Source organism: Anopheles moucheti, chromosome 2 (assembly GCF_943734755.1).
Source record: "Anopheles moucheti chromosome 2, idAnoMoucSN_F20_07, whole genome shotgun sequence".
Lineage (NCBI taxonomy): Eukaryota > Metazoa > Arthropoda > Insecta > Diptera > Culicidae > Anopheles > Anopheles moucheti.
In genome coordinates, this window is record NC_069140.1 from 8272220 (window position 1) to 8295204 (window position 22985).

General features: G+C 43.0%; 1 protein-coding gene across 1 annotated transcript in view; it reads right to left on the minus strand.

Annotated features, from left to right (window-relative positions):
• LOC128305567 (methylcytosine dioxygenase TET) overlaps positions 1–22985 on the minus strand; it is a 40976-nt gene that overhangs the window by 7505 nt on the left and 10486 nt on the right. The window lies entirely within an intron of this gene.

The window sequence follows — 22985 nt, forward strand, 5'->3', positions numbered from 1 at the left end:
CCTTAGGTCTTTTTAGAATATTTGTCCGATAAGTCACTCGTCCAAGCGTTACATCACCCACAGCACTCAAACCAATCATCAGCAACTTGGTCGATACATTCTTGGTGGATGTTTTCAAATGCATAGTTCCAATTTCCGTCAGTCGGATCGTCGGACAGCGACACCAAATGACACAATATCCCTCCCTCAGACAGACGACGAAAAACCAAACCACCCACCCCAACGAGACTGATAGCAAACACAATGTGCTTCACTGTCGCTTCTTTTACGAAAGGTTGGACCATCATTGGAGTTCGTTGCATAAAAGAGCAGAAGTACACCATTGACCCCCTCTGTCCCCGCTTGCTGGTGAGGATTGAATTTGGACATTCAATTAAACGATCCGATGAATGACATGGTGTTATTACTCTGTGTTCTGAAGCCTTCCTCAATATTGTCTCTTAGAGACGGTGAGGACGAATCGATCGATTATGGCGGATACATAGAGCCCTTTGCCATACATAGCCCTTTTCTCGTCGGGAAAAGCCGACTGCATACAGCTGACAAACTCCCATTCGAAGTGGAACCCAAATCGACAAAAAGGTGAACTGCAAACACATATACATGCCCAGATTGATGAAAGGCGAATGTATGGAAAGGCTTGTTTAACTAACAAGAAAAGATAGACGAGTAAACGATTTTGTTAACTAAAGCGAAAAATGATAAGTTCTTGAATAATAATGTTGCTGAAGCTTTAAAAAGATGTATTTTATAGGTATGTTGAAATTGAAGCAAAAAGATTAACAATTCCATTCTTGAATTTTAAGATGAATGTTTCCGATGCTATGTGACTATTTTGGTTGGACTCATTTCTTGATTCTTTTCAAGTTTCCTTTAAACTTTTTACATCTCATTCCAAACAATGTTGATTCTGTGCAAAAATTACTTTTAAATTTTGACCTTTAAAGTTAACACCAACCAGTATATTTGACGGTGAGCTTCAACTCACAATTTAAATCATGAGTTCAATTCTTATTTGAGTTAATTTGGGATAATTAAAATATTACCCCATCAAAAATCCATATATTTTATATTTTTGTTGTTAAGTAAACCACAAAATTACCCACTAACACCGTTTTTTTCTATCATCCATGGGTTATTTATCACATGTGTGAGTGAATGTGAAATTATTAGTTGAAGGTCGATGCGAAGAGTTCAATATTAATTGTTTCGAACGAACGAATCTTCTGTGAATGAGTTGAATCACTAAAGAATTATAAATTCTCGTCTTGAAAATTTTAATTAACCCATTCCCTAGGAAGATTTAAATTATTCATTCATTCTGAATTATTGTACACAACACATCACTAGTTAGAACCTTTTCATTTCATCTAAAAAATGTAAAAATTATGATTTAATGTTTTTATTTTATTTTCATAACTCATAATACACAACCTGCAGCTTTTCCCACCACACATACAACATGGACTTACTTTCATTCCATTTACCGGAATCTAGTTTTCACTGAGAAGTTTATGTCCCTAGAAAAAAGTGAGATTTTACAGCCCAATATTCATCTAAACTTGAGTAAAAATGTGTAAACGATTTTAAACAGTCCAAAACGAAAGGGTAAAAGTATAAACCATCCAATACACAACATTTGATCAAATAAAACAAAGGATCGCTTATCAGTAGCCCATGCGCCTCTAAACAGCAGCTTGTATGATAAATTGTTAGCACAAAAAAGAATTATCGTTTATTTGCAACCACACATTGTGATGAAACATTGCCAAACAAGCGCTACATTTTGCTCACTCATCATGTGTCATTTTTGTTCGCTGTGCCACGAGGTTCGTAATTAATGATGTTCTACCACGAACAACACATTTCATTACTGTGAAGGGGGCGGCTGTAAGCTTGCAACTGACAGTAACAAGCTGGTTCATCTAAATAAGACCACACCACCACGGCTTCTAGATGATGAATTTGTTGGCTGGGAAAGAAGGAAAAACTACCGCGAAATTAATGTGTCGACAAGTGTGCATGTGTTCACACATTAACAGTACAGCAGCAGCTAAAACCCGCAAAAGAAATGTTGCATATGAACCGGAACAAGGCCTAACCATCATCATAGCCTGCTTTTCTGTTTTGCTTTGTGTTGATGATGTGCGAGTGTGTTTTTTTCCTTCTACGGAGGCCTAAAGCTCTCATTACATTTTAAATGGCGTTACTTTATCACTCACGGTTCCTCCCTGCTTAAAACATTGCCTTCTCCCATACACCCCTTCAACCCAGTGTGGCACAGTTACAAATCAACGCAAATTTGGCCAAAGTGGCCAAACGGTGAAGGAGGCACCACCATTACGACCACTAGGCGCGCTTCCCCCGTAAGCAGTTTTGATGGTAAAGCGCCACCCCTAAAAGCCATAAAAACACGGCAAAGAACAACCACACACACACACACTCACCAAAAATCGGAAAAAAGCAATAGCAGTAACAGCAGAAACAAAAAAACAAAAAACCAGACTATAGTTGTGGGAGTTGTGGATTAAATAATCGAGGATTACAACATTTCGCGGCAACAGTTGCGTTGTTTTGTTGTATATAAATGGCGATACGATACGCCACTTTCATGCTGTATCAGGTCGCGTTACGTGCTCGAATGGTAAGTGGAAATGGTCGTTACAAACAAAACTACCACACCAAAAACTTGCAACGCCTCCCCCCAAAAAGAAAAAAGCTGCGTAACGCACGAAAAAAAAAGGTACACAACACACAAGCGGAAAACAAAGATGTAGGTTAAACAGTAAAACTAAATCGCAATCGGATTTAAAGCGCATCGAACAAAAAAAAAAACGGCGATGAAATGAAACTGCGTGGAAAAAAAAGCATAAAAAGAAGGGAAAACGGAAAATGGTGGCAAACGAGTAGAAAAGTGGTTGTTAAAGGTGCAACAACACGAAGGAAAAAACAAATGCCTGTAACCTTCAGCAAACTAGTAAGCAATCGGTAAAACGTGGTAATTCCCTATAGTAAATCCGTGGTGGTGCCATGCTGTAGGAGGAACTTGCCAGCAACTGTAGGTAAAGTCAGTCCACCTTCCCGTGTAACGCCCGCCTAGCTTTGATGTCGAAGCTTGCGTTTGAAGGTGCTTCTTTCTCCACATCGTTTGAACGTGCCCGGGTGGATTTGACTCACGCGCGACCCTCCCATTAACCTCTCACGGAGCAGCAGCAAAGGGCAATTCAAACAAACAACAGACTCGCGCGCAACCTGTTACACTGTGTTTGTGGTGACCCACAAATCAACCCCCGGGGGGGGGGGGGGCTTCGGGCAAAGCTTTCTTTGGAACGTCAAAGGGATTGGTGGTTTGGCGCTGCTCTTCGACGGAAGCTAAATGTTTTATTTGTACATTTTCATAATCAATTGGTGATTACGGTCTATCAGGGCCGGATTGTGAGCGATCGCGAATAAATGGTACGCAACAACAGTCAACCTAATTGAAAGATTAGCAACACGCAACACGCTTGAGTCGGCTGAGAAATGGGACCATGGAGTTCGAAGACCGTGCGGCCGTATTCCCGGACTGTGTTTTGATGGTGTCCCGGATATGATGAAGTACGTGACATTCCAATTGCTCTGCTGGGGACATTCGGGCTGCATGCATCTGCCGCAATCCACAAACCATTCCGTAACCCATTTTTGGGGACTTGCTTTGCCACAAACACCACCACGGCGGGGTTTAGTTCTAGTTCCCATTTCCAAATGTTGCATTTCATTTAAATATGGACCACCACGTCGTCGCCTGTTTACATGTCAGCACGCGCAGCACGCATTGTATTCTACGCATCTACGTGTCCTGGTACACTGCTGCCGCGCAAGCTGTAATTTACCATATTCATGATTTCACCATAGAGCTGGGGACCGGATGGGAAAGTTTTGTAAAGCGAGAAGAAAAGTTGCACCGTACAGAACCGTGGTCCACTGTCATGCATATCAATTGTGCGTAAAACCAACAGCGATAGTTCCACGGTGAGTACGATACGCGATGGCGCAAAGGTAAATCACACGGCGTGTTGTAACTCAATGTGAGTAAACGTCACGTGGTATGATTTTGTGAAAGCGATTCCTTATACTTAAGCACATGACGATCTGGTATTGTTAGACATATAGGTTAGAAGAAGGTACTTTGTGGATATTCTTTGTGATTTGAAAGTGATCGTGATAAGTTACCTACTCTTTGTAAGCAAAAACATTTTTTCTGATATCATGTGGTGCAATTGTACTATCATGTGGGAACAATATTTTATCGGTGATTCTGTTGTTAAATCATCTGACGGTGGCGCGTGTGTTAGGGATTTAATACTTCCCACAACTCAGAATTGCGATATCATGTGTTGCATTTGCAATATCATCTGAAAACTTTTCAATGGTTGAGATGTGATTTGCTAGAGTATCCCAAGACAAAACATGTTATTCTGATTTTTTCCCCAATTAACAGTGAAAAACTAAAACTTACATAAACCTATAAGATAATACTAGAGTCGCTCGCGCTAATCGCTTTACAGCAACCACAATTACACTCTCTGAAACCTGTCCTCTACACTTTGAATTAAGCGTTATTTAGAGGGTTTAGTTTAGGACGGCCCACTAATTGGTTGCGACTGCGAACTATTCCACGGTTGATGGCACGTTTGACACAGTAATCACACATTTGCACGCTACCTGTAGCTAAAAGTGGGCTGTCACGCGGAACTCGAATGTCCAAATTGCGGGCTAGTGTGCCAAAAGAGCGTACTTTATGGCGAAACTTTACTGTAATTGTTTCTCTAATGCATTATGTTGGAGAGAAGTGAAGAAAAAAACCACATCTTCCTGAATTCGCTTATCTTCAAAGTAGAACGATGGAATATAGTTGTTCGCATGTCAGATTGTTTTCATTTGACCTTTGGGATATCCGCGAGATTGTAGTTGCATCAATTCGTTAGTCATTTTCGACAGCAATTGTTTATGGGACAGGAACCTATCTGGTGGCAATTTAAATCCAATCAATGTTACTTTCGATTCCACACAGTGTGAAAATTGATCACCCACTTCGTCGTGCACTCCCCCGGCGCAATGCTTCCCTCGTTACAAATAATTTACAACGACGCAAGCTGAATTATTGCTGAACGCTGCTACCATCGAGTCACATCGAGACAGCACGAAACGAAGATGGTACCATGTTCCCATGGGCTCACCTAAACATAATAGGGAAATGATCATTTCGTTTTATGTACTTTTTATCATTCTACAGCGACGACTTCGTTCCATTTCGAATCGGAACTTTAGGTTTTGTTTTCCGAGCCCCGTTGCGAGATGTCTCTGTTAGGGATCGCACCATGTTGCCCCCACGATCACACCGATCTCTCTTGCTTCTCGCACGGCAGTGCTGCTCACGATTCTGTGATTAACAAAAGCGGGAACGGTCGGTGGCATAGAAAGGCATCTTCATTTCGCTAAACTGCATTATGCGCTGTTCAAAGCTGTTCCCAATTGCGCGAGACGGAAGAAAGCAAAACGAAAACAACGAAAAAAAAACCGCATCACGCAACGCAGTCGTTCTGGTGGTGGTGGGTGAGCATATAATTAAAGAGCCCCCTCCCCAATCACGCCGTTCTTGGGACGGCTTCGGAACTGTTCCATGTCCAACAATTCGATGCGGCGAATTACTAGCGCAACATTGTTGCAAACTTTGACCCACACAAGCTCTGTTGTTGTTGCGCATCCATTCGATCGTTTCTGTGGGGTATTTGCAAGCCTACCGCCACCGCCACCACTGCACCCGATCGGCACACCATCGCCAGGTGGTCATCACCACCGACCACCATCAGACGTGCTCCGATTTTCTCTTCATCAACTCTCACCTCACTTAAAGGCACGCTGGAAAGTGCTTCAAGTACGGCGTAATGCCTCCTCCTGGTACTAAACGCAACATCGCAAACACTTTTCCAACCCTTCGAGTGGATCCTCACAAATGTTTCGCTTTCCGTGGATTGTACGTGATTCAATTAGCGCTGCACACGTCCGCAATGGTCCGGGCATTTTTGTGAAGTGAAATTTTCTGGAACCGAACCCGGCCGAATGAGAAGAACCTTAAAGGGCACACTGACGGAGGTCACCGCCGATACGCACAACTCCTCCAACACTCTGGCCACGAGGAATGAGTCATGGCGTATAGACTCCGCTGGTTTTGCGATGTACGTGAGGAGTTTTCTGCCTCAGCCTGAGAACTACAGTTACAGCCAACATTCCAACGAGTGCGATACTGGTGTGTGGTTCCAAAAGCGGATTGCAGCACGGAGGAAGCAAAAATTAAATTCTTACGCTCGCTTTTTTTTTTGTTTCTTCCGAAGTAGCGCCACTGCTCTAAGCGAGACAAGAACAAGGGCGGATCGTGCTCTAGCGCATAGTAAGTAATTGCAATGTACGGATCATACTCTGGCTGTTGCGGCGGCCACCGTGTGAGCATTAATTGCAGCAGGTCACTCGTCCAGCAGAGCACACCGCTGGTGGAAATTTAGTAATTAACTGGTCTGGTACGATACCTTGAAACACGTTAAGAAAACGTTAAGAAAAATGGTTTAAAATGCGAACCGAAAGGGATGATACACATAACCTCAAAATTAAATCGCGGTCTAAAGAGAGCTAAAAGAATGGTTCTCTTCGTGCGATGACTCAAACTTCCACACACCCGAAACCGATCCCTGGAACCTGTTGTTGCTGTGCTGTCGAGATATGCCTTCTATAATTGTTTTTTAATTGCAAAATCTTGCTACGCATTCGCGATCAAGCCGATCATTTCATGGGAGACTTAACGCGCACACACGCGCATGATCATAAAATAAAACGTTTGATAGTGCCGCCACCTTGCGCTAGAGGGCCGATAGACGGCGCGGTGGTTTTTATCGCGGATCTACCAAAGCATAAAGAATAGTTAGCAAATAGTTGGTGCGGAAGGGACCATCCTACTAACGATCGCCACCTTGCGCATTGGCCACCACCATATCACATCTCCGCGCGAATCTTCCGTACTCTCCGTACAGCCTGGGGTGGCGGGGTAGCAATTTAATCTTGTGCCTAAATTGGACCTTTCGATTCTGGCGCTCCAAACCCATAAACGAGCTATATTTCTGGGCCCCCAAAATGACCTACAAACCTGTTCTGGGGCTAGGCTAAACTCGTTCGCCTTCAGATGCCCTCGGCGTGCATCTAAGATCGGCGTAAACTTAAGCGACGCTTCAGCGCGCCATTAAACAAAACTCGTGACGCGAAGCAGGATGTCTTTTGCGATGGTTTAATATAAAACGATTCCCGAATGCCGTGACCCTTAATATCGAGCAAAAACCGGGAACCGATTCATCCGGCTGTCCCGGCTGTGGGTTGATGGATTTATCGACCCGACAAATATTGAACAAATAATGAGTGGATTGGAAACAGATTGGATTAGTTTTTGCTATGCTTTTTAGGAAGATTGGATGTGGATGCGGAGCAAAGCTGGACCTTTTTATTGGAACCGGACATTCCCTCGCTGTGGACAACAGACTGCTCTTATGGTGTGGTGCAAAAGGGTGAGCGAAATCCATTTTCTTCACAAATCCACCATTCCTGTTCTTTTATCAAAGTTTAATAAAGTATATCGGCCGGAAGCCTCCTCCTCAAGGTGATGGATTACTACAGCAAACACTAGTCTCATTGTCGGGCGTGCAATAAGGAACATAACCGCCACAACCGCCGGGCAGCACCGAATTTAGATTGTTTTACGATTGGAACTCTTGACGGATTGGGCAACACCGCTTCCTGTCTCACGGTGCTAATAGATGACGAGAAATTTCGTACAATGAGAAAAATGAGAAATGTTATTTTAGTACAATCCAGCTTTTTAGTACGGGAAATTTCGCAAATCTGAGAAATGAGCGTTTGTCGAAATTTGACAAACAAGGAGTTTCTCGCTTTTGAGAAACGCGGTTATGTAAACAATCATTCGTCAACACGCGGTGCATGCGGTAAAGTGCTCAAAACTGTATTCAAAAAAAGTGTTTTGAAAAGTTTAATAAAGAGAAATGGGTAAGTCTTAATGCATTTATTTGTTCACAAAGTGTTCAGCAGTTCTGTTCACTTCCACTTCCAAACGTAAACAAATGCAACTCGATGCAAATAGTTGTTTTGACAGCTCGGCTGTGTATGCTAAACTACTTCTCAGCAATTAGACGGTGAGAAGGCTAAAAACCCGCGAAATTTGTGAGAAACTACAATTTTGACAGCTCACGATTTCTCATTTTTCTCATTTTGCGAAATTTCTCGTCATCTATTAGCATCGTCACGGTACAAAACACAATTTATGCCGACGTTATATGACGCGGATGTGGCATTGCCATACATATTTCATCGCGTTATGTTTCGGGGTTCCGTTTCTCGGCCATAAATTCTTAATTAATTTGCAAGAAAACGAAACGGCAGTTAAGCTAATTTTAATAGAAAATCACCATTTGAAATTGTCATTTTTGGGCCAGATACAGAACGCAGTTGTGAATTCCTAACCACTTGCTGCCCTATCTTGTACACCATTCACATACCGCCGAAGATGAAGAACGCCTTCATAAATTCACCATCACAACTGAGCGATTACGGCCGATTCATATGCGAAAGGAAAATGAGACTAAACGGTTCGGTGCTCTCGAGAAAAAAAGGCACTTCGACTTTGACTAGAATTGCTGCATATTACCCCGCGATTCGACGCGCAATTAACTTGTACTTATGTAATCGACACCAACACTCTCGCGGAACGTTAATCACACGTGCCGGTGGTTCGGTTGGGGCACGGTAAGAGATGCAAAGATGAAGCCATATTTTGTCCTACCCTTCGGGTCGGTGAATTATTATTTCAGCTTGCAGTGCGCGACACAAGAGCGCGCGCTCAGGTGCGTATCCAACCAGTCGACCCATGTCTGGTGTGCGAGATCCGAGCCGATCCGGTGTGTATGGGTGTGAGTGTGTACGCATTTACTAACTAAGCTTAGAAGGCATTGAAAAGCCGTGGCCAGGCACTGGTTCAATCACCGCGCAAGTAACCCCTGCTAGAAGCGATCAGCCAATCTTCATGTAGTCGTGCGCGACACTTCCAAACGACACACACCGTAGCTGAAAAAGCTCAACGCCGATTTATGCTCGGCACCTTTCTCGAAATCCAATAACCTTCGCTGGTCGCTTGACGTAACCAGTCCGGCAACCCAGATCACAACACCTCCAGCAGCGCCCGCGAACGCGCACTCATGATTGACGGAATTTGGAATGCACGCGCGCACTCACTTTGTCAACCTGTCAAGGTTCACCGAGCAGCAACCTGCCCATGTCTGTCTGGGGGACGACACACTTCGGTAGTTGTAGTGGTGCCACCAAGCCGGACCAATATGCTCGATTAGCTAGCAATGTTTCACGCGAAAGGTTAGCATGCTCTTTTAGGGGAAGAAAAACACACCGGGAAGGTTGAAGTGGTTCAAAACGATCGTGAATGATCTTTCCCACCCGCTCTTGTATGTCATGAGAGCTCCAGAATACGCATCGGACAATACACACACTTGCCCTATTGCATCACGGGCGAGAGCTAGCTGTGGCGGGCAGGTCAGTGTTACTAATGGACAAAAAAACAGGTGCTTTGCGCCCCAAATTGCACACCAGGTGTTAGGCCGAGTTCCGACAGTTCAGCCGCATTCCGATTTCGAACACTGGAGTGTGACCCAGCAGACCGAATTTCAGTCCGTTTTCTTTTGAGACACCCTTTGTATGGTTTGGCATTTTACACGACCCCATACCGATGATGGCCGACTCTCGAAATGTGAGTCAAACGTTTATTTTTACCTTTTAACGTAATAATTGTACACGCTAAGCCGGGGTGAGATGAAAACATAAGCTAGACACACCCTGTCCATTTGTTATTTTACATAATGCAAATATTTGGCTTCGAAGACATCAGCGTCATATTAATAAATAAATAAAAAAATAACACAAAAAGCAGCAGAAAGACAGGGTAAGGTATGGGATTGATATGACTCATGATGATTTCATATCAGCAGCAAACATCGAAAGTCAGAGACATCTCTTATGAAGAAGCGTTTATTTTTGGGTTAAGGAAATTTGTTGAGACAAGCTTTATTTATTTCTACAAGGACATAGATCCAAAAGAAATGAGCCCAATTGATTATTTGTATAAATTTTAATCAAAGAAGGAGAGAATATTAAATTCTTTATTAATTCGTTCTTCTAAACGGATTACTGACTGGAAAACGCCCAAACAATATTGTTCATGGTTTGTGTCTCCACTATCGAAGCAACCATGGAAGTATCAAAACCTGGACAAAGCAATAAAAGACGAATTATTCTTTATGACTTTAAGCTTTTGCAATAAAGCACGACTTGAGAAATTTAATAAAGTGAATAAAGGAAACCAAATTTGGAGATTGAATTGAATACGAAGAATCTTCAATATCGCAGTTTGCGAATGTAACTGCGATATTGAAGATTCTTCCAATCGTCCAATGTTTCGTCCAGATCGTCATGTCTAAAATTGTGGATAATAATCAACAATTGCTATTGAAGGGTAGCAATATTAAAACTCAAACAGATATCCTTAGAATCATCAAATAAATTCTAAATTGTTGGGTACATTTTCCATTAATTTGTTTTCTTTAGTCAGAGTTGCGAGTAATTCCCAGTATATCCAATCCTGAAGAAAATCTAATGTTGGATGAAGTGACATTTAAAAACCCCAAAGTAAATATTCTAAAAGACCCACGGTAACACGGTTCTGTATAAGGCTAAACACGAAATCGCCCTCAGCCAAGTGAAAGTGATTGAAAGTGAAGCTTTTGCCACCTAGTTGAACATTAGCCGGCATGATTATTGATGTGCGCGGGGAGTTGGTTTGGCGGGGTGTTTTTCTATTTTAATGACCCGCTAGCAAATGGAAGCGATGGAAGGCGTGTAGCACAGCGCAGCCCGTCAATCGATCATTTCACATTCTTCGTAAAACAATCATCGGTTGCCATCGGTGCCGCTAGAGGGGGTTGTTGTTGTAGCATTGCGCCTATTCATTACGCTTCAACTCGCCTGCAAGTCCGGGCGAAAAACAGTAAAAAGGTTTGCTCCTGTTGCACCAATTATCATTATGGATGCCTTATCATTAGCGTCATATGTGTACGTATACGTTCGTTTCCTTCTTGTCCGCGTCCCCAGCTTATGTTACACAAACGAACCACCCCGTACATACATTGCGGTATATTTCGGCTTAGTAGGGTAGTAAAACTTTTTCGTTTTGTTTCGCTGTTTGTTTGTTTGTTTGTGTTTCTCCTCTGTTAGTACTTTAATTCCGGGAATGATCGTGCATGATTGCAGTTGGTCGGTTTTGCAGAAAAAAAAGCTGAACGCGTATGGGTGGTGGTACGCGAGGTCTTTTTTTTTCTTCGTTTGCATCCCCAAACATATCATTATCGAAATTGCTTCATATCGCTGTACAATCGGCCCATTGCAATGGTCTACCTCCCCCCTGCGCCGAGCCCGCCGCCAATCGTTCGTAACGCAGGAAAAGACGAATTCAATCAGGAAATCAACCAACCACCCACCGCCCACAACGTTTATGTCACGAAAGGTGGACCGGACCACCGGTTGGTTGTTTTTATGATATGCGGGAACATGTCCGGATGTTACATGTTCTAGTGAACACAATGGCAATATTGACTATTGTTTTCAAATTACAATTATTTCCTTTTGACTTAAACTTATGACAACTGCGTATTAGAAAAAAACGCTGTTTATAAACATTTTTATGATTTTTCAACCTTTTTCAATACAATTCGCCGCTTCATACCGTTCCTTTCTGAATAAAAAAAGCATAAATATTAATTTTAAATTGATAACACATGTACATTTTGTAAACCGTACGCACTGAAAGCTCGACAGCAATGAACGTCTTCATGCGTGAAAATGCATTAAATAATCCAGGCACGCACACGCACACCCCGTTCTTGCCGGGCCAGTAAAGTCGTGTTTTAAATGATGAGAAAACCCCCCGAGAGGAGAAAAAATTAGCCACATAAATCTTCATCCGCCACAAAAAAGGGCTCAGGGACGACCATCAGCCTGTAAACTGGTGATGGTGGTGGCCCTGTGACTTCAAATGTTGTGGTCCCACCAAAAGCATGTCTAAACACCTCGGGCCAATACACCGAGAGCCCTCCTTTCGATTTTTAACCTTTTTTTTGCTTTATTTGCTTCCATCACCACCGTTTGATGTCTTGCAATGGGTGTCTTGCTCATCTTCATCGGGTGTTTTCGCTTTCGCTAACACGAGCGCATTAACGCGCGCGCGCACCAGATGACCGAACAATCGGGGCTCATCTGCGCGCTGTTGGTTACCCTTTTCAGAAACTCTTCGTTACCCTTTTTCCTCAACGGATGACCTTTGTCTAGCGAGCCTCAAAGCGCACGAAAAATGGAAAAGCTAGCAACCAGCAACCAAAGCAGGAAGCAGCTTCGATACGCCACCAACCAACCAACCAAAAAAAAGTGGATCCATTTGAGGTATGATGAAATAAATTACAAAATACACGATCTGTGCTCGAATTAGCTTCACGAAAAATGGCTCCAGATAGAGGGGGGCTTTTTTTTTCGATATTTATTTTTCACTCATCATCCGAACGTGTCTCGCTTCTCCCTCTGTGAGCAAAACGCACAATGTATCGAAATCGATTTATTCCGCCATTGTGGCGGGAACTTCCTTGACCATATCCGTCGAAACGCGGTGGCACTTTGTCTCACAAATTTCTCCCACCGTATTACGGAATAAGTTGTTTTATAACGCAATGTTATATATTAGGAATATTTTTTTATGTTTGACTGCAAAAAAGTCAATGTCTGAAGTTGAAAGAGCAACTAAATTAGGCATGTTTATATACTAAATTGGTACTGGCGCCGATCTTCGCATGAAAGGACCGAGACAAAATCCCATCTGGACCAAACCAAACTACGTTTGGAAACCAAACCAAGGCGATACCGTCTGGCCGTTCTTATGAAAATAAAATAAAGTATCCTAAATTGCTTAAATTCTATTCTATATTCACTCCAATGTTAGGTTTTCACACTCATTCGTAGCCTTAAAAAATAGCGGCCCGAAGCTTCATGAAACAGGCATCAGTAAAGGGAACTTGTTGAGATTGACTTGAGATTATTGAGCTGCGTATTGTCGATTATACAATTTCAGTATGTCCTTTTGTCACTTTGAACACTTTTAGAATTATTTAAAACATTTTTCAATGTCAAAAAGCATATTTGGATAGGACTTATAAATCAATAAACCGCCACTCTCTGTTTTAATGTCCTCTGTATTAAAAGAATCCCCAGTTCAAAGTGGACCTGTCCGCATTGCATCCCACGTGATTGGTTTCACTTTTTTTGTTTCACAGTTCTTCACGCCACCTAGTCTTACCACAACCCATTTCACCTATCACTCGATTTCCCACAGAAATATTGAGCATTTTGTCAGGAAAAATCACCTCTGTTCTAAGCACTCAACACACTTGTCTAGCCCCTATTCTGCGAGAAGCGAAAGATTGATGGACCTACCCAAGTCTAGAAATTCTACGCACGGTCTCCACACCGTGGTAATACACTCGAAATCCATCATTCCGAGGCCGACTATTTGTGCTTAGCGGGATATTCGCCCGAATTACTTTGCGAATCACTCGCCTGCACACCAGCCGCAAGAACACTCAATCTTGAAACACAGCACAATCATAACTGGCGCAGATCAGCTCCAGGTACAACCGACCGGGGGCGCGCGTGCACCAGTCCGTTGGCCAACACGGGTTGAAACTGGAGCAAACGCTAGCAAAGCTCGTCAAATCGGGAAAATCAAGATACGGGTTTCAGGCAAAACCCGCCCCAAACGGCACGATGTCGGTGAAGAGGAGCACCACAGCGAGCGAAGAGTACCGAATCAATTTCAACCATCCGACAACTGGTTCCGTTTGGTGGAACGAAAGCAAACCTCCGCAAAATCTTACGGTGCCCTACACGGTGCAGAACCTGTTTCCTCCACGTGGTAGCGAAGCAGACTCCACCTGTCCACCACAGGGTGTCGCTTGTTGGCGGGCTGCTGTCGTCGTGTCTTGCATTAAAACAATTTCACTTGCTGACCACTCACACTTTCTTTGCGGGAAACTAACATTAGGAACCGGTTCTAAAGCGCCCAGCGAAGCAACGCGTAACGTGTGGAGAAAAAAGGATGGTAGGCTTCCGGTCGAGCGGAAAACCGGAATTGCTTCTCCATTAGTCACAGCAAACCAAACAACCCGCAGACGGTTTGGGAATAGAGTGCAGACATCCTTTAGCATGACAATGATCTGACTTCGTTTTACGAGAAAGGCTAAAACAGCTGTTGGAAATGTTGTTTTGGCTTCGGCCGTGGGGAGAAACAAGTTTTACTTAGTCCATTACGAAGGAAACGAAATTGAAATGAAAGGTTTCAAGTACATCTACGCTAAAACGCTAAAGAACTTCAACAGCAAATGACCTAGAGACCCTTTTTTTTATTCAAAACTAATTCTCTATTAATTCCGTCTTTCAAAAATTAATGTAACCTGCAGGCCTAAGTTTGTCTTTATACACATCAAGCTTTCGTGAAAGTTCCAAGTTCCAAGAGAGGCAAAAAGAAACCCCTTCAAACATAAATAACCACAATGATGGGCTAATCGCAATCGCAATTGTGCAAGCAAAAACATATGCGGCATTTGGCTACGATGGCTGGAGGACACCTCCAGGAGATGGCGGATTAAAAACCGAAAGTGTTCAAACCGGCTCTAAGCTGGAAAGATAAATCCACCGGGCAGGTTGGTGACCTCTGCCACCGAGTTATTCCATTTTTCTACCGAGAAGAAAGTGTACTAACGGGAAAGACACAAATCATCGCAGTAAATGCGAATAATGTCACTAGTTTGCTGGCCTCTGCAATAATGCATTCCTTAGGAAAAAACAGCACGTCCAGTAGTAGGACATTCGCCAAGATTCGACATCGAGTGTGTGAGATGCCCAAGATAGCGATAGTCGGCGAAACTAGGTGAGCTACTACCCGGTGAAACCGGTTGAACGTTAAAGATCGCCTCCAAGAAGACGGATGATAAGGAGACTTGAATGATGATGAATGTGTTTTTTTTTGTCTTTCTCTACGGAGAATCAGCAGAAAAACCATTCATTAAGATGGCATGATACCTGTCATACGTATCGCTGATTCTTTGGATGTTCTTCGACAAGCAGTTTCGATAGAAGCTTACCTAGAGAGAGAAAAATAGAGAAGAGAACAAAGAAACATAATTAACAAAGGGGAATGGCAATCATAAAGATGAACAAATAAATAAGTGTCCAAGATGGACGCCATACGATGCTGTGGAATGCGCTGGTTCGCAGCATGTAAGGGAGGTAAGTGATTTTTCAAACTCATTACGGAAATTCCCTGCAAGGGAAGGCCAATGGATAGCTGAAGCAATCCCGATGGCTGGTATCTGCCCAATTGATCCGATGCAGATACGCCAATACACAAACCATCAAAGTGTGCCTCAAATTATCACCTACGGGCACTGACCGCAGGAGACTTCTGCCCTAGCTTGGCGCTGCTGGGGAACGCGGTCATAGCTTGATGCAGCAAGATTTCCTCTCTCTGACACCTTAATAACTGACCATGCCGCGGCGGTGTTTCTTAACCCAGCGTTTTACCTGCAATCCCGGGGGGAGCAATCATACATGCATGACTTTCACTTTTCGTTTCGACATGTCCAATGGTCCACTGGCTGGCTGCCGGCCACGGATGAGGATAGGCCAAAAGGTCAAACGCAGATCGGATGTTACCGGCTACGTTGCTGCTCATCGTTGCTCATCGATGCATCGACAGCAAATGGGCAGAGAGGAGGAGTTTGGCTCGATGGTGGCCATCATCATCATCATCAGGGGCCACCGAACTCGGAAAGGCTTCGGGCGCCAGAGCGGAGTGGTGAATGGTCTCCCAGACGAAGATGTGTCATGCAAACGATTTGTCGACTCGATTGGTTTGCTTGTGACTGGCCAACGGATCAGGCCCGGCCAATAAAAACAACCAAACTGCTTCCAACCAGCCACGAGAAGCCATGAACTTAACATTAAACTGCGATTTCTCGGATGATCATGTTTACGAGCAATACACTGCAGCAGCAGCAGACGGCTAATGATCGGTTTGCAATAGCGTCCACTGCGGGTTGGAAGGGTCGCCACAAGTCCATCATATATTAGAAAGTCAACCTGTAACCCATCTCCGTACGTAAAACACAGGAAAATCATTCATTTGCAATTAAAGTTGCTTGCATGTTTGCTGCAATTCTCGATGATGTCTATCGATGAGGCAAGGCACACAAAAAATAGACGAAGTTATACAGCTATTCTATCTAGCTGACGTAACACAATGCACCTTAGGGCAATTAACGAAATTCAACGAATATTTTCCTTATTTGGAGATCAATCTTTTGCGGCCCCCCAAGCGTCCCTGTGTTCTTTCTTCACCATTAGAACATGCAATCGGGCGAAGGTGAACATCATTTGCGCATTATTTTACAAACGTCACTAACGTCCATTTGCTCTGGACATTCGGTTGATATCGAAGGATGTCAATCGAGAATGCCATTATCATTGATCTTTTTATCGAACTTTTGATGCAAATGGAACGTCTCTTAATGATGGTGTAGTACGTTGTTTACGTACGTTACGTAGGAAATTAATATTTAGTTTGGAGACTACACCCTGGAATTGCTTGAACTTGTCAAACATCGGAATCATTGCGAAATCTTCCCGTGTGATCCATATTTATCATTTAAGACTTAGCTTCTAAGGAGAATTGTTTTGTAAGCTAAATAATTTACAGAAAAAACCCAATGAATTGTAGATGTTTTTGAAACAAATACGTAAACCTTGGTAAACCAAGCGCTGGATACCTTGGTTCCTTTCGCAACCTTGGGTATCTAAGAATCTTGAAGGAATGTGACAGAAGAAAAATAAAGCAGAAGGTGATCGTTAACAGACGAAGGAACGTCGCTTTGTGCTTTGTGAAAGAATAAAAGAGATTTACAGAATGATATAGTTTTTGATATTTGTTCAATTGATTTAGAACAAAACCCTTATCGTTTCTTTTAAGGATACTATTTTTCATCACAAATGCTCATATTAAAGGGTTTTCTTTTGCCACTTGTTGCAATCAAAGTCAATGGCGAGCAGAAAAACCCCCAAAAGTTTTCAGTGTGCTACGACGATCGCTCTGCCACCGAATGCAAATGAGAAGCCAACACAGCGGCCAACGGCAATTAGCCACCGTGAAGAAATTCGCCATTATTTCCCACTGCCCTTCGATGATGATTTTGGCCGTTTAATTTGCTTGCCAATTTCAATTTCATCGCCCCCGTTCGGTTGCCCCCATCATCGTCTTGTCTTGGGATATTGGGATCGAATTTCACTTTTCACTTTTTCACACCGACGATGAGAAGGTGGTCGATTTTCTTCTTCGCACAACGCAAAACATCGAATCCACCGGAAGCTTCAGGTTTTTCTTTTGGTGACCGGGGAAAAGCACAGGGGCTCATTTCCCCTGCCGGAGGGAGAAAGAGAGAGAAACCCCCTTTCCAGCCACAATAAGTCACGAAACGTCACGAAATGGCCGATACGCATCGCGCAAAGGCGGGATGATGGGTGGTTCAGGGAGGAGTTTTGTGCCAAACAAGAGCAACGGCGTCTACTACGGCAAATTTGAATCGGTTGACCTAAACAAACGACAGCAAATGGGAAGCGGGGGGAGACCATTTCACGCCCATTCCCCATCCGGTTTCCGGTGGTGGTGGAACCAAGTCTCGTTTCAATTACCGCGGGGTGAAATGGAAGCGAGAGAAAACAACAAAGCATAATTCTAATTGTGCCACTTTTTAGTCGCCATCAATCGGAATTGTTTCGTCGAATAATGAATGAATTTTCCGCCGCGTTTTCCGAATTGGCAAACGTGTTGCGGGGCATTGTTTTGCTGCTTTGGCCAATGCCACTCGCTGAAAAGCGAAAAAAAAGGGAAAAAGAGAAAAAGCCCAACTCTATTCGTCATTATATCACCTCCAGAGCTCATCTAAAATGCCTCGGATTTGATGATGGAAAGTGTTCTACGCTTCCGTCGGACTAATGAGAGGATACTTTTGTACCCTAATCAATGCCATTTCTAAGCAATGATTCGAAAGTGAATATTATTTCAATAGTTCAATTGATTTTCATTTTTGAAATCGCTTTTCACAAAGGGAAAATCACAATGCCCGATTCACATCGCTTCTTCGAGTTATATATTACTAATATAAACCACTTAAAGAAGCCCTCTTTATGAAAGTTTAACAAAAGACTGATGTCTAAGCATGTGTAACAATAAAAATGAAAGCGAATGTTTTCTTTCTTTTATCCAAAAATCGTTTCAATTTTTCTTGTAACGAACAAATTAGGTTCCCGTTTCTGACCATGGTGTCCAACAGCGGCCCACATAGTTTGTGGGGTGCAATTATTATGCAAATGACCACAGTATGGCCCTTCTCCTACCCGCTTTGATGATGTGTCCCTTGCTGAACAAAGAGAAGCCCCCTCCCTCCTCGAACCCATCGGAATGAAAATCCTGTTCACTTTGCACAAAAGCAAAACTTGGACGTGCTGTAATGACAGAGAGAGAGAGAGCGCGAGAGATTGCCTTTGATTCCGTTATCATGATGATGATCATTTCCATAAATTTCTCAACCTCACTATGGCCAACAGCTTTCTGGCTGGCGATCGCTTACAAACGGAACGGAAAAGAATACCAAACCAGAACCGCATAATGGCAATGGATTGGGCAACTTCGGCAACACAATCATGCAGGGTTGACGGCGTTGTTGGAGTGTCATGTTCGTGTGATTACAGCTGCACCGCAAAGAAGACAATCGCGTCACGTCTGCCAATAATAATAGTAGTTCATACGACTTCGTAAACCCGATACACATAGATCATCCTCGAGTGTTACACTGACACTGTTCCTCCACAGTAAGGGAAGCCCTTTCTTTTCCAGCTTGAAAAGGATATCCCCAAAAATGGTACAACTTCCAGAGGGGTTAAAGGCGACCCCGTTCTAGGCATTACCACTAGTGTCGGGTTACAGTTCGCGTACAGGCGGCATTACGTGTCCATTACAAGCTACCTCGAGAAGGTACACGAGGGTATAGGTTTCATTTCCCTCATCACGCGCGATCTTCATAATGCACTCCCTCTGCCAGACGCCGAACATCTCCAATTTCCACTTCAAAGTTAACCCCATTCAGTAGTGATCATTTACTGGCTCTACACCACCACAACAAACGCTGTTGGTTGGATGCATCACGGTCGTTTTTTTCTTCCGAATTTCAACATTATGTTTCAGATTAAACACTTCTTCTCTCGTCGATGACCACCGCAGGTTGGAAAATTATACGCTCGAAATGAATCCATCGATCCACAAACAGATGATGATCGTGTCCGAGTAACGTACTTTCGATAGCCATCTGGTATGGTCCGTGACGATTGTTTTACCATCTCCTATCGGCAAGATCTCTCCCTTCTAACGATGTATGTGGAGCCGTCGTATCACTTATCGACCTTAAAAAGGTTGAATTTTTCTTCACTAAAACACACAAGAAAATTTGATAATTTACAACGAAAGATTGTGCGACACGTGAGTTAAGGTTGCTTTCCCAAGCGCATCACATAATAATTGATATGTTTCTGTGTTTCGGTTTTTTTAAAACTCGAGCAACCGGCAACACGATATCGTAATACCACTGTTTCCTCTCCTCTATGAGTTATTCATGGACCAGCAGAAAAGTGACCTTCACATGACAGGTGAGTCTATTACAACGTGTCATCATTATTATGGCGAATGATGTATGTGCAGCATTCCGTAGCCAATTAAAGCCCGAAGCAGATGAACATCCATCCATCTCGGAGCTGTTGTGCTGAAGGCAAAGCCAACACACGTTGGTAGAAACGTAACAAAGTTTCGTTATTAATTTTAAAATTGATTCCCTTTTTTTCACAACCACTTGAAGCGCTCCACACAAGAAGATCATTAGAAGATGATCTATAAAAACTTTGCAAATGTGCTGTTTGTCGTTCATATAGCTTTATGAGTCTCCGGACGAATGCTTTCATATCTCATCTTTGCAAAATGAAAAAAATCGAAATTCTCACGAATTTCCACAATCACTCCGCTTTTAACGAAGTATTTCGAACCAAAAAACAATCGCCCTGGAATCGCGCCGGTTGTGTTATCGTAACATCTTCAAGCACCTTTCACTGCAGGTAAAATGGGGTCCACGCTTACCACTCTAGTTGGAGTTAACCATCTCGCAACGAGCTGACTCTCGTTATCATAATCGTTACCAGCAGTTTAATATTCGTTCCAGTCAACATTTGTGTCATTGACGAGGCGCCATCATCATCATCATGTTCGAAAGTATAACCGCGAATTCATGTTTCCCGTTTCCCGCCGGTTCGCGTCGATACCAAACGACAACCCGATGATGGGGGCAGATGGTGTTGTTGGCAAAGAAATTCTTAATTTGAAATTCAACCGCTCGAACGTTGCTTCTGAACATGACATTAAGATTTTGATGAAGACATCGCTTGGATACGGGATACGCAAACGGGATAGTTCAGCTCAGCACACAGAACGAGAAACCGTGATCATTGACGGCGTGACATCAAAATATTCATCCCAGTGCTTCGCGTGGAAAGTGTCTCCGCGATGGAATGTCTTTTCCCAAGGGGAAATGGCAAAGACTTCATCCATATAATAGGCATTCGAGACGAAGCTTTGATCCGGTGGTACCGAACGAGAAGAATCCTGTGTACAGAAGAGTACATCTTAAGAATTGCAATGATGATCTCTAGAGAGCGAAAAAATCACGAAAGCATTAAAACTCCTTTCCCGAAATACCGAACAAATTGTATAAAACAAACTTCTATCTGCAGTAGGATTTTATTGGAGATACAAAAAAAACCCAAAGCATTTATGTTTTTAAGAACATCGAAAGCTCAGTCAAACATTCCTAACATGTAATCCATGTCTAACATTGTTTTTTTTTTGCAACTCGAAATAGCAAAACCAAATTAACTTACTACCGTTAAAGTGGAAATAAACAATGAATCGTTTTTGTTGCTCATTTTCCACACCACTCGTGCGTGCATACGCACCAAAAGAACGCTGTAGTTATGTGGGATTTAATACCAATCAACAGATTGTTGCACGAATGAATACCGGCCGATGCAAAACAGCGGTGGCGTACAGAAAAGCTTCCAAACATCCATAATTAAATTTTTCGCCTTTTTGTTGATGTTTGGAGGGGAGAAGAAGAACGGCCCCATTTACAGGCTACGAAGAAAAAAAATCTACAATGTCCGCTATGTTTTCTGCTGAGCACATCACCCCTCATGGTCCGCGGGTGTGGTACGGTGTTCGGTATGATGAAATTATGCCGCCTCATCATGCCTTCCCCCTTGTGTTGCAGCAGCATTGCAATTTATTGCAGCATGGATAGGAACTAACGAACCGTTTGGAAGAATCGCAAATTCATCGTTATACAAACATGCTGGCCGGTCTATCGCCCAGCATTCGGCAAACGGAAAAAAGGCGTAAATCGGCGACAGATTAACACCATCGATTCGAAACAGTTTCAGTGACGAAATAGAATATTGGAGCGAAGGCTTGTTTTGTTTTTGCTGCTTCTTGTGGCGCACTATGTTGCCAGACGCGGTATCGAATTTTGGAAATTTAATTTATTATTACGGAACCAACTGATCGATACCGAATCGAACGGCAATTAATTATTTGTGCAATATTCACAGATCTACTTTAGTTTTAGTTCGTGAAAATACAACTTAAACTCCCCAAACAATCGATTAAAAAACTTATAAAACTAAATAAACTTAAAACCAACGTAAATTAACTGATGTAGCGCGATTTTCTTTTGTATTCGATTCATTGTTTGGTGCTATAATGAAGTTTCGCCAATTCTATTGCGACAGGTTTGAGGGTGAATTAAATGAGCGAACTTGTTTTGTGAGGGACCCTTCATGTTGGATGAGGGATGATTTCGAAAGAAGCTTTCTCTTTTCCGTAATCCACCCTCGGGGGTCGTTTATGCGGGAATTAAACAATGCAGTTTCGTTGCGATTGTCAACTTAGCTGTTCCGAGCCCATTCAAAATGTAAATTTAAACTGTACTACCAGGTGGCCGCTTGACGCATTTTCACAGCTTTCAACACCTAAACCAACAGCCTCATCTGCAACAAAAAGTGTTGCAACTTTGTGTGTGTGTGATTGAATCCTACACCACGAATATTATCAATTTAAATGACCCTGATGTGTGCAAACATGGCTGCATGGAGGTAGAAGGTGAGCATAGCGAACACCACTATTAAAACATTCCTTATACCATAGGTCAATCCCTTTCAGTAACACTACCGAACGTGGCGGCGCATCATTCGAGCTTGTTTTGCAGGAGTCACGAATGACGACTTCCTCATACGTACGTCTTCCAGGTGAATCATCATACACGGTGGTGGGTCACGGATCACAAACCACCAACCAGTAGTACCCAACAGGGCACAGAGTACACGAAGAACGTTCGTGGTACGTGATACCTTGACGGGAACCTGGGAAACGGTGTACGACATTGAACCGACACACTCTTCATACGTACACGGTCAGCACACCTTATAGCAAACCTCGTTGCAACTTAACAGCTACTTCTACATGGAAAGGTGATTTCGCATCAAGAATAAGACACGACCGACACGAAATAAACTGCATGGCGTTGGTATGACACTTACACGTACGACGTACACACGGGGGCATGGAAATAAGACCGAAG